Consider the following 10164-nt stretch of genomic DNA (forward strand, 5'->3'; position numbering starts at 1 on the left):
CGATTTAACAAATTTTCAGGGTATGTTTTAAATGATTGCATCACTTAGTAAATGGAACAGGTTTACCATTTTTGACGTCGTAATCATGACGTCAAATACCGAAATGCGTCAATTTTTGGTAGAATAATCAGAAACATAAAATAAAATAGCAAAAAATCTAGCGAGAACACATATAATTTTTTTTACATATATAATTTGTAAATCACTTCTTTACACATAGAAACCGTTGATAAATTCGTCTATATTGTTTAAAAGCTATTTGCAATTTAAAAAAAAAACTCCATCTCGAATATAAAGAGAAATCCGCTCATTTTCCTATATTTTTTTTTTTAAAAACGCGTCAAAACAGCACTACAAACGATACTAAGTTTAGAGCGGTATTGCATACAAATAGCTTAGGCAAATTTGATAAAAATTTTATATAATGGACTGTGTATCCTAAATAACGATTTAACAAATTTTCAGGGTATGTTTTCTCGTGAGATTTTTTATGGGGTAAACCCGCGACCCACCTTAGATACTATTATAAGCTTTTGAAAAGAAGTGAATCCTGCATAGAACAGTGTTTTCTGAAATTGAAACTTCCGGACTTTATGTTTTTGGTTAACACTACATTTAACCGTCATTTAAACATTTGATATTATGTAATACCAATGCAGTCACGCGTGTATTTGCAAAACCCTGCAATCATAATACAATGCTAGTGTTACTTTTAAAAAATAAATCTTTAGTGTCTGTCAACCATTTGTTTTGAACATCATCAAAATGTTCATATATCGTTTTCCCTTTTAGCAAAGTATTGAATATTTAAATAATGTATATTTGTTTTCAATGCATCAGTTATTGAACATTATATCAAGTATCACGAGGTAAATATAAAACGATGGGTGTTGACAAGATTTTGCTTGCAAACGAGCTCAGCCATTTGTATATCACGTGATTCTCATAATCATTGTTCATTAAGGAAGGTCTATGCTGTCATTCGATCGTCACAAGAAGCATTTTCCGAACTCCGCCCCGTCGAGAGACGCGTGTTTTCGACGCTACACTTTAAAATGGCAATGGGATGTAGGTCGAGATGGTGTAAGCGAGTCTTCCTCATTGTTTGATCATACGTATACTTCTTCGAACATTTTAACTAAGATAACGATATTTTTTTTTAAAATTTCCTTCAATGATCCTTCATTGTTAAAGTAATCGTATCATACAGATTTATCATTTGTTGGACTCTCAATAACGGCAACATTTGATTGATTTTGATTTTGATGAACACGCTATTTCCAGATTCTGTATTTCAATTGTATTCTTTAGAAATTAAATTTGCGAACGTTTTATGATAGCGTTAAAAAAATGCCAATTGAACAATTTTTGTGGGGTGACAGTTACTGTTCTTATCAAAAGAACATTCACGTCAATTGACCTGGTTCACATGCTACTTTGAACCGTCATTGTTTAAAGCAATATGAGCTGCTGCAATTTTCATGTTGAATTTAAAAAAAAAAAAAAATGTTATTTTTTTCTAAAATGACAAAAAATATCATGGTTTTTAAATTTCTATTCGCTCTAATTTTGTCGGAAAAGCCATCAAGAAGCCTTAATTGGAGCAAAATTGAATTATTGTCGTCCTGTACAAAAAATGATCTGCTATTTATTCCTTATAAGTGAAATCTTTCTCCTGACAAAAACTAATGATTTTTTTAAAATCTTACTTATCATTAAAGTTTAAGTTACAGGCGGACTTATCATTCTTGTACGTTTTTGCAGCAAAATAAAATTCTAAAAAATACAGCTCATATTCCTTTAATGATGATAACATTAGTAACACAGCACTGCATTCTTGCCGGTCATTTAATAGCAATATGTGGTATTGTGTATGATATGGCAGCAATTCAAAACAAGAGTGTCCCGCATACCGACGTTCCGTTCCTTGAGTGATACTTGTAGTATAATTAAATGCACAGAAGTTTTCAAAAGAAAATCACTATAACCATAAGTTAAAGGGGTCTTTGTCACTATTTAAACTGAGAGTTTTCAAATGTTATACTGTTAAATTAACAGTGTAAACCACCTTTTATCCGCGTGCGAGAAAAATTTGCAAGAATCGCCAGAGTCTCACTGTCGCAAATATTTCTCCCCGCGAACCAGTCTAAATTAGACAATCTAAACACTATTACAAACAGTGTGACAGACTACAATGTGATATAGTGATAGGTGTGCTCCTTATTTAAAATTTAAAGGTATTCCTACAGTTCTAAAATCTTTTATGAAAGATATGAAAAGGCTCTCTTTATTTTCTCTTTATGGTAACAAAACTGTAATTACATGTTCATTTTCCTTTATAAATCGGTCGTTGCTTCATGCTCATTTTAAATTTCATCAAATAGCTTCATTTTCCTTCATTAAAGATTTTTACAGATTTCTAACTTTCAAAATGAATTCTAAAAATATATTTTAAGAACATTTGTATTTAAATTTGGAACAAAATTCATATCAAATAATTAGAGAGGTGTTCTATTATTACTTTTCGATTGCTGATGCAAATTGAGTCATATTTTTCTGCTGCTAAGCTATTGGTGATAATGAATTGTGTGTTCAGAATTATTCTTACCTGGGGACTTGAGACAGGTGAAGGGAACATTCGATAGCAATTACTGTAATACACTATTCGTCTGTCATTTTAATCGATGATAACAATTAAGCAATTTGATATGCTATTAAAAAAAAATAATGATAATAATTGAAGTTAACAAATAAGCAATTCACTATGTAAGCATTTTTATATTAATAATACCGCTAAAACCTGATTTTAAAATCATAGATTATAACACATGTTACTGTACCAGTTGAACTGTTCATACCGACATTTAAATCATGTTAAAGGATTTTGCTTTGAATGTTTTCGTCTGACTTATCCGTTAGGTTGAAGAACGTTTTAAATCCTTGATCAAACAATCACTTACATATTAAGGAGAAAACAGACAAGACGAACGGTAAATAAACGGTCGAGGACAAGAAATCTACATAAGGTTGATATATGACATTAACATTTCATCAAAAAACTTAATTCAATGTCAGCATACACTTTATACTTACAATCGGTCTTTTCTTAAAGTTGGAACATTATTATTCGTTCATTGTGAATAGTTTGGTATCGTAAAAACAAAATAGAACGAGTTAGGAACTATTGTCCAAATTTGGAATTCAAAAACAAAAAAATTGAACGACTGTTGACTTTAAAATACACATATTTGTTTGAAGTCAATATACAGTATAACACGGTTATAGCAAACACGCTAATAATGAATTGACGCTCACAGCGAAGTGACTTTCATTCCTCGTGACTTTATTTTTTTGTTGTTAACTTGACGGATATAACGAATAACGCTTATAACGAAGCAAAGTTGTCCGTCCTTGGCACTCCGTAATAAGCTTCTTTTACTGTAAAAGCGGACAGACACTCTGACGGACGGACAGATAGCCAGAATGATAAGGGAAATCGTCATGTGAGCTAGGTCTAAAACACAGATGTCCATGGACTCAAAGTACAACATGTACTTGTTTCATTAAGAATGCTTTGTGTTTTATTGAAGCATTGAATGCGAATGCTTATTTTTGGATGCCGTGGGTCCTATGACACACCAATGCGGTGAAAACAAATTGAATACCGCTCGTTAGCGCGGTATGACAATTTGTCTGCACCGCATTTGCGTGTCACTGGACCCACGACATCCCAAAATAAGCATTCAATGCCTATATCTATAATCATACTGATTTTCTTTTGTGTGAAATATATGTGTATCGTCGCTGTAAAGCCATTATATAAGCTCTCAGTCAGGGATATGAAACATACACGGAACAGCCATATTAACATGTTATTTAGTACGCTTCCGCAGCTAAAAACATAGTGCCAGAAACTTTGTAGAAAAAATCTTTTTAATTAGGGAGTAGATATAATTTAATGATTATTTTTCAAAAGTACATATCAAATTGGTTTAGTTAGGTTGAACGTTTCATTTAATTTTACAAAAATAGATATACTCAAAACATCTGGTTATGTTTATATTTGTGCTCATGGAAAATGAATGAGCAGAGTGTATTCATAGAAAATTGAACGTCAAAGATTTCCAATGCAAACATAAGCGGAAATATACACTGAATGTAAATATTGCACTATCAATGAAAAAAATACACATTTTCACCGATTTTCTTTGAAAGAAGGCTTGTAATTTAAACATATTGAAGAAAGTCATGTCTGTTTAATTCTGTTTTGATGAGATTTTTTGGCGTTTTAACGAGGCTGGGTCTAATTTATCCTGCCCTAGATCTCTGAATGAAATTTTTTACATGTATTTCTACTGATATAATTATTATTTTAAGATAAAAAAAGTAAGACATTTACCACACCGTTTGTTTAAGGGGTCATCTCAAAGTTTGTTAATTCTTAACATAGGACCCTATAGGGTTTTGCGTGAAATGTCTCAATTTTGCACATTTTTTGCATTTTTTTTTAATTCTGCCCTAAGGATTTATTTTTCTGTTTAACATATTTAAGTTATGGCTAAAAGACATCAAAAGGTCAAATAAAATAACCCTTTTACCTCCTGGTTTGTTCCAGGGGTCTTATCAAAGTTTTTGTGTATGCCCAATTTCCCAGATTTGTAAGCTAATTGCTATTTTCTTATTAGACAAAGACGGAAATGGTGATCTTTATAGTATTATCAAAACATTCAGACATATTTAAGTAATAAATAAATATATAACATCACATATTAAGGGTCATTGATATAAAATACATTGTTACTGTCTTGAAATATATGAATTAAGCTATATTTAGGCAGGTTAAGAAAACGTGACAGAGGGCTAGGCTAGGCTTGCTGAACCTTCTTCACGTTTTCGACCCGAGCCCAAATATAGCTTACACTTCGAGACATTTATTTTTATTCCACAATATAATATCAATTTTTGCATCAAACAAGCTATTTTAAACAAAGTTCGCTGAATATCTGCAGTTGAAACTATCACGCCATGGCGTCAACAAAGCAAAACGATGACGTCACAATACAAATGAAACGCTGCGAAAGCGTGCGTACTCGTTCTGTACTCGGCTTCGTTAAATATAGTCCACGTTAATTCGTCAACAATGAAAGAAACTCCCATTTGATTGTGTTTTTCAAAAACTAAGGCCCCAGTTCACCTGACATATCTTGAATGCATAAACCTGTAGGCACCTTTCATTTATTACTTTGGTCTCCTACATGTAAAAGCAATCACAGAATCACTTGTTGTGGTTTGAAATTAACTTAATGGGATGGTTCTTTGCGGGCTGATTGATTGATTTACGTATAAAGACGTGGTGTGATATTTTTAATATTGTATCAATGAAAAAATCTAAAAAAAAATGCAAAATTTAAAGCAATATGAGCTGTATTATTTAGAATTTTATTTTCCTGCAAAAACCTGCTAGTAGAGGAAGTCTGTATATAACTTAAGTTTTTATGATAGATAAGACTTGAAAAAAAAAAATTAATGTTGATAGAAGAAAGATTTCTCTTCTGCGGAATATATAGCAGATCAATCATTGAACAGGACGACAATAATTTAATTTTTCTCCAATTAAGGCTTCTCAACGGCTTTTCCCACAAAAATATGGCAAACAGAAATTTATAAACCATGATATTTTTTGTCATTTAAATAGAAAATAATATTTTCGTATTAAACATTTTTAACATGAAAATTGCAGCTTATATTGCTTTAAACATTTTATGCTTGTGTTTATGCTGCAGCTGATTTTTACATGCAGATGACATGTGATTGCATTGTGACTCTTTTATCTGTGACAATTTGTATAAACTTTGTAATCCAATCTACAAAACAAACCGAAACACAAGGATACATTTAATATTAAACATAGTGAAAATATAAACATATAAATGAATCATTCTATTTTCAAGGACAATGGTAATAGACAGTAATATGATAGATGTAACCTTAAAAGTAACAAGGGAAAACTGTTAATCTGACAGCAAACCGGTTTTCCTTTCTTGGAACAATATACGCATTACAATTTGTCGAGCGTGAATTGATGAGCATAACCTAAGGCCAATATATCTGCCTGAATTTATCATGGTCATAATTTGGTATATTCAGCTTATTTTTCATATTATCAAATACTCAACGTATGATTGTTATCTCTAATGTGCACATATACGAACCATTGAACTGAAAGTGACTAATTAACCTGAAAACTATTGAATAAGTTATCTGGACAAACGATGCAGCATGGGTGAATTTGAATAAAGAAAGTACTTAGTAAAAAAAATCTGGCGTTCGTGAGTTTATATTCTAGCAATTTGATGCATAAAAATAAGGAGTTTTACAGCATCTAATAATGCGCCCAAATTAATGACATTTACATTTTTATTTAATTGGTTTGCAGTAATCTTGAAATATATTGTTAAATCTAACTCTTATATAGAAAAATATTAATGTGGTGTAATTGTCTTCCCTACATATGATGTGTTTAATTCGAGCAAATCAGTTCTAATGAAAGATAAAATGTATATTACAATAAATGTCATCTACCACAATTTATCTAATACGTGCTGTGAAGACTTCTCAGACCTTTCTCTCATAAGTTTCCTCTGTTGTATTTTTAAGCTATGTCATTGAATTTAATGGATTCGAGCTCACATCTCATGAGTTGTATTAATGTGAAGTTTTATAAAAAAAAAAAGGGGGGGGGGGGGTAATAAGCATCTGTGCAATACATTTATGGTGGATTTTTTTCGAGCTCAACCGGACAGGCCCAAAAAGTAGTAGATTTAATAAAAACTCAAAATCAATAATTTCTCATTTAGATGTTGTATTGAACATAAAGTATTCTTAACTTTGATTACTGACATACAATTTTCAAAATCTAAATACTAACATTAAAAAAAAGAAACACAACGTAACGAACAAATTCAATACATAAGTATTGTCTACCCTAAAGATGGCAATACTACAGTTGTAAGAACCAGATTTAATTTACGTGTCTTGGCCTTTCAGTAGGACATCAATAATTATTTCTTGCCTCAGAACAATTAAAAAATGACGCTTTATAAGCGAAATATACACCGATGACGTTGTCTTAGCTCAAAAGCTAGACAAGTCTTGTTGTTTTCAATAAGCCATGGCTCATTAATGGTATATAATGAAAAAGACATGCATACGTCACATTGATTTTTGATACAACCATTCGAAGTCCAAGCTCTTCTTTAAAAATGGTTCTAAACTATAAATGATAATCATTAAATAGATTTGATATTTAAATTCATTTTGTGCATCTTAACTTACAAGAAATTAATTTTCTTTTAAAATGAGCACTCAATGAGATTTGCAAGCTATTTTTTTTTCATTTCTAAGATTTCAATAGAGAAACGCTTGATGCTTGACGCCGTAAGATATTTTTAAATGATTGTCCCACTTTTGAGAATTGGAGGCAAGTGTACGCGTTGAAATTTAAATACAAACGTGAACGATGACTTTCATTGAAAAAAATGTGATTTGAGATTTTCTCTCTTCCTTCTCTCTCTCTCTCTCTCTCTCTCTCTCTCTCTCTCTCTCTCTCTCTCTCTCTCTCTCTCTCTCTCTCTCTCTCTCTATTTTTCGCTTTGTCAGCAATACATCTGCAACTCGACACAATTGTTGATATTGTAGCATAATTTTTATAACATAAATACACATTTCATTCAAAAACTGAAGAAAATTTTTTAAGAAGATATACATATACGAGAAAAGTTCCAACGTTTAACAGCGTGGACTTTAAAATACAATAATGCAAATCTGTATAGGATTAGAAGTGGTGTACAAAAAACAAACATGTTTGATGAATAATCAGATGGGTTCTTCGAAAATTAGTTTCACCTTTAACATTGGCGGCAGGTGTAGTTGTAGACAAAATAGTTATAATTATAGAAAAATCATCAATTCAATTCCAAGATTAATGTGTAAAACGTGATATGAACAGATGTTTTGAAGGACTTAATCAGCAGCTAGGATTGTTATATAAGAGTGTTTGTGTTATAGACACCATCATGCACATTTCCTCTGCTATTCAACACTGCTCAACGAAATGGGTCTTCTAGTTGTCTTCGTTTTCATTTTTGGTAAGTATTTTTGAGTTGTAATCTAACCAGAAAAAATAGATATGATCAAAGGATTACCATTCTTTATTTTAGAAAACAGTGCTTTGTATTAGCTAATAGCCAAAGGTCAGGAGGTGGGGGCTGGATTTATCCGAATTACATGTATAACTGGTACATTTAAAACTAATTTTTTACCAGCTCCAAACTTAAAAAGTGTTTGAGTTGCTCCAAAATTTGATCTTTTATATTTGAATTCAAGATAACGTTTGAGAAAATATTGAGGAGGGCGGCGACATTGAAATTGATATAATTGAAATGAGAGTGGTTGCCTTATTTGAATATAAAGATGTAATGGGACATGCCGTGAAAACAATATTTGCGGTAGCTGAGGTTTAAATAAATTTGATTTCTATCTTGTTTTCAGGAATGTTATATTATCAAAGGTTCAGTTTGCTTACATTTTTTACGCAAGGGAATGGCGAATTTGGCATGACAAAAATTATTTGATATATTATGCTAAACAAATGAACATTAGTAAGTTATTTGTTTAAAGCAATCTTTTTTGGCAGCAATTGGCACTACGGTTCTAGCAGGTGGGGAGGACCATACAATTGCGCAAGCAGCTTGCACTGGAATGGGCTCAGAGAAAAGATACACCGCTGCAATTCCTCGAGAACGAGGCGGAAAGTCATGCCAGGATATTTGTAGTTCAGTGACCGACATGGACGAGGAAACTGAATATCCCGGAACGTATGTAATTAAAGTAGAACATAACTTATATAAAATGCACGTCTAGTTGTAGCAGAGAAAAAAAAATATCACATTCACTTGTTTAGAAGGCGTTAACAAATTCTGATTAATTAGAAACCTAAGCAATATTAGCCTGAAAAAGTACTTTTCTTTTACATTGTAATTTGGATAAATTCAAATATATGGTAGTTTCAGCTGCAGCAAAATAGGGGATCTAGAATAATGAGGTTGAAAACATTAGCAATAAACGGCCTACCTTGTTAAAATTGGATTCTGAACCAAGTCATAATGAAGGTTATATCTAAATTCTGCCGATCTTTTCTTTTAAAAAGTAAGCCATATTGTATCGAGGGGATTCTGATCTATCAGAAAAAAGGACCAAAGGACACATTGAACACTAAATGGATGAACACATGGAAGTATGGCGCCAAGGGTTGTGTTCAAACAAAATGGGGACCAAACTTCTGCTGTTGCTCAGTGTAACTGATTGAACAATAAAAAAGAATGATTTTTCCAAGTTTCTTTACGTTTTTTTTCCTCTTGGGTGCTGTTTTTAAGATCATTTATTAGAAATTTAAAAGAACATGTTTTGGTTCTACTGCAATATTAAAGATTGTACCTGATTATTAAATATATGTAATACCGTATGTTTGGTGTGAAGGCAACATGTTATTGACTTGACCTGAGGATATAATTCTTGCTTTAAGACGATTGCACACATCTGATTGACGGTCCATCGAATCATATGTTGCCGAATCCAAGGTCAGCAACTGTTGGTTTTCTCTTCACTACTGATGCAAACATAAACAAAACTTTTAGTGGAAAAACTGTATTAAGGAGTATGTTTATAAGGATTGTATAATTTTATCAAAAGGGTAAAAGTAAATAAAATATGTTGTCACAAGTATTTGCTCCATTGTTCCTCGTTGCTATGTCTGCTTACGTCCAAAGTCCTTTTAACATGAAGCTCAAAATCCTAATTTCAACCAACAAAATCAATGAATAGACTTAATATGTCTCAATTTGAGATTGTATATTTTTTCAAACTAAGAAACTAAAGTTATAGAACTTTGCTTTTATTTTTTAATTGTATTGCAAGCCCTTCATCCATCAATCAGTCAATGGGACAAATACAACTGAGACAGCAGAGGGTAGACAAACGATTCGGACAAGTATTCTTCAAAGAAATATTGTTTGACAAAGACGAAAGAATTATTTCATTTTTCTTATTGTTTATTGTTACCGCATGTTTCTTTTTTTACAGGCAGTAATTTGATAAAGTAGGATA

General features: G+C 31.8%; 1 long non-coding RNA gene across 1 annotated transcript; it reads left to right on the plus strand.

The window, feature by feature from the left end:
- Window positions 1–8007: 8007 nt before the first annotated feature.
- Window positions 8008–9387, plus strand: LOC136273169 (uncharacterized). Its single transcript, XR_010711387.1, has 3 exons — window positions 8008–8147; window positions 8696–8876; window positions 9209–9387. It is a non-coding gene; the product is annotated as an uncharacterized lncRNA (long non-coding RNA).
- Window positions 9388–10164: the final 777 nt, after the last annotated feature.

Source organism: Magallana gigas, chromosome 1 (genome assembly GCF_963853765.1).
Source record: "Magallana gigas chromosome 1, xbMagGiga1.1, whole genome shotgun sequence".
NCBI lineage: Eukaryota > Metazoa > Mollusca > Bivalvia > Ostreida > Ostreidae > Magallana > Magallana gigas.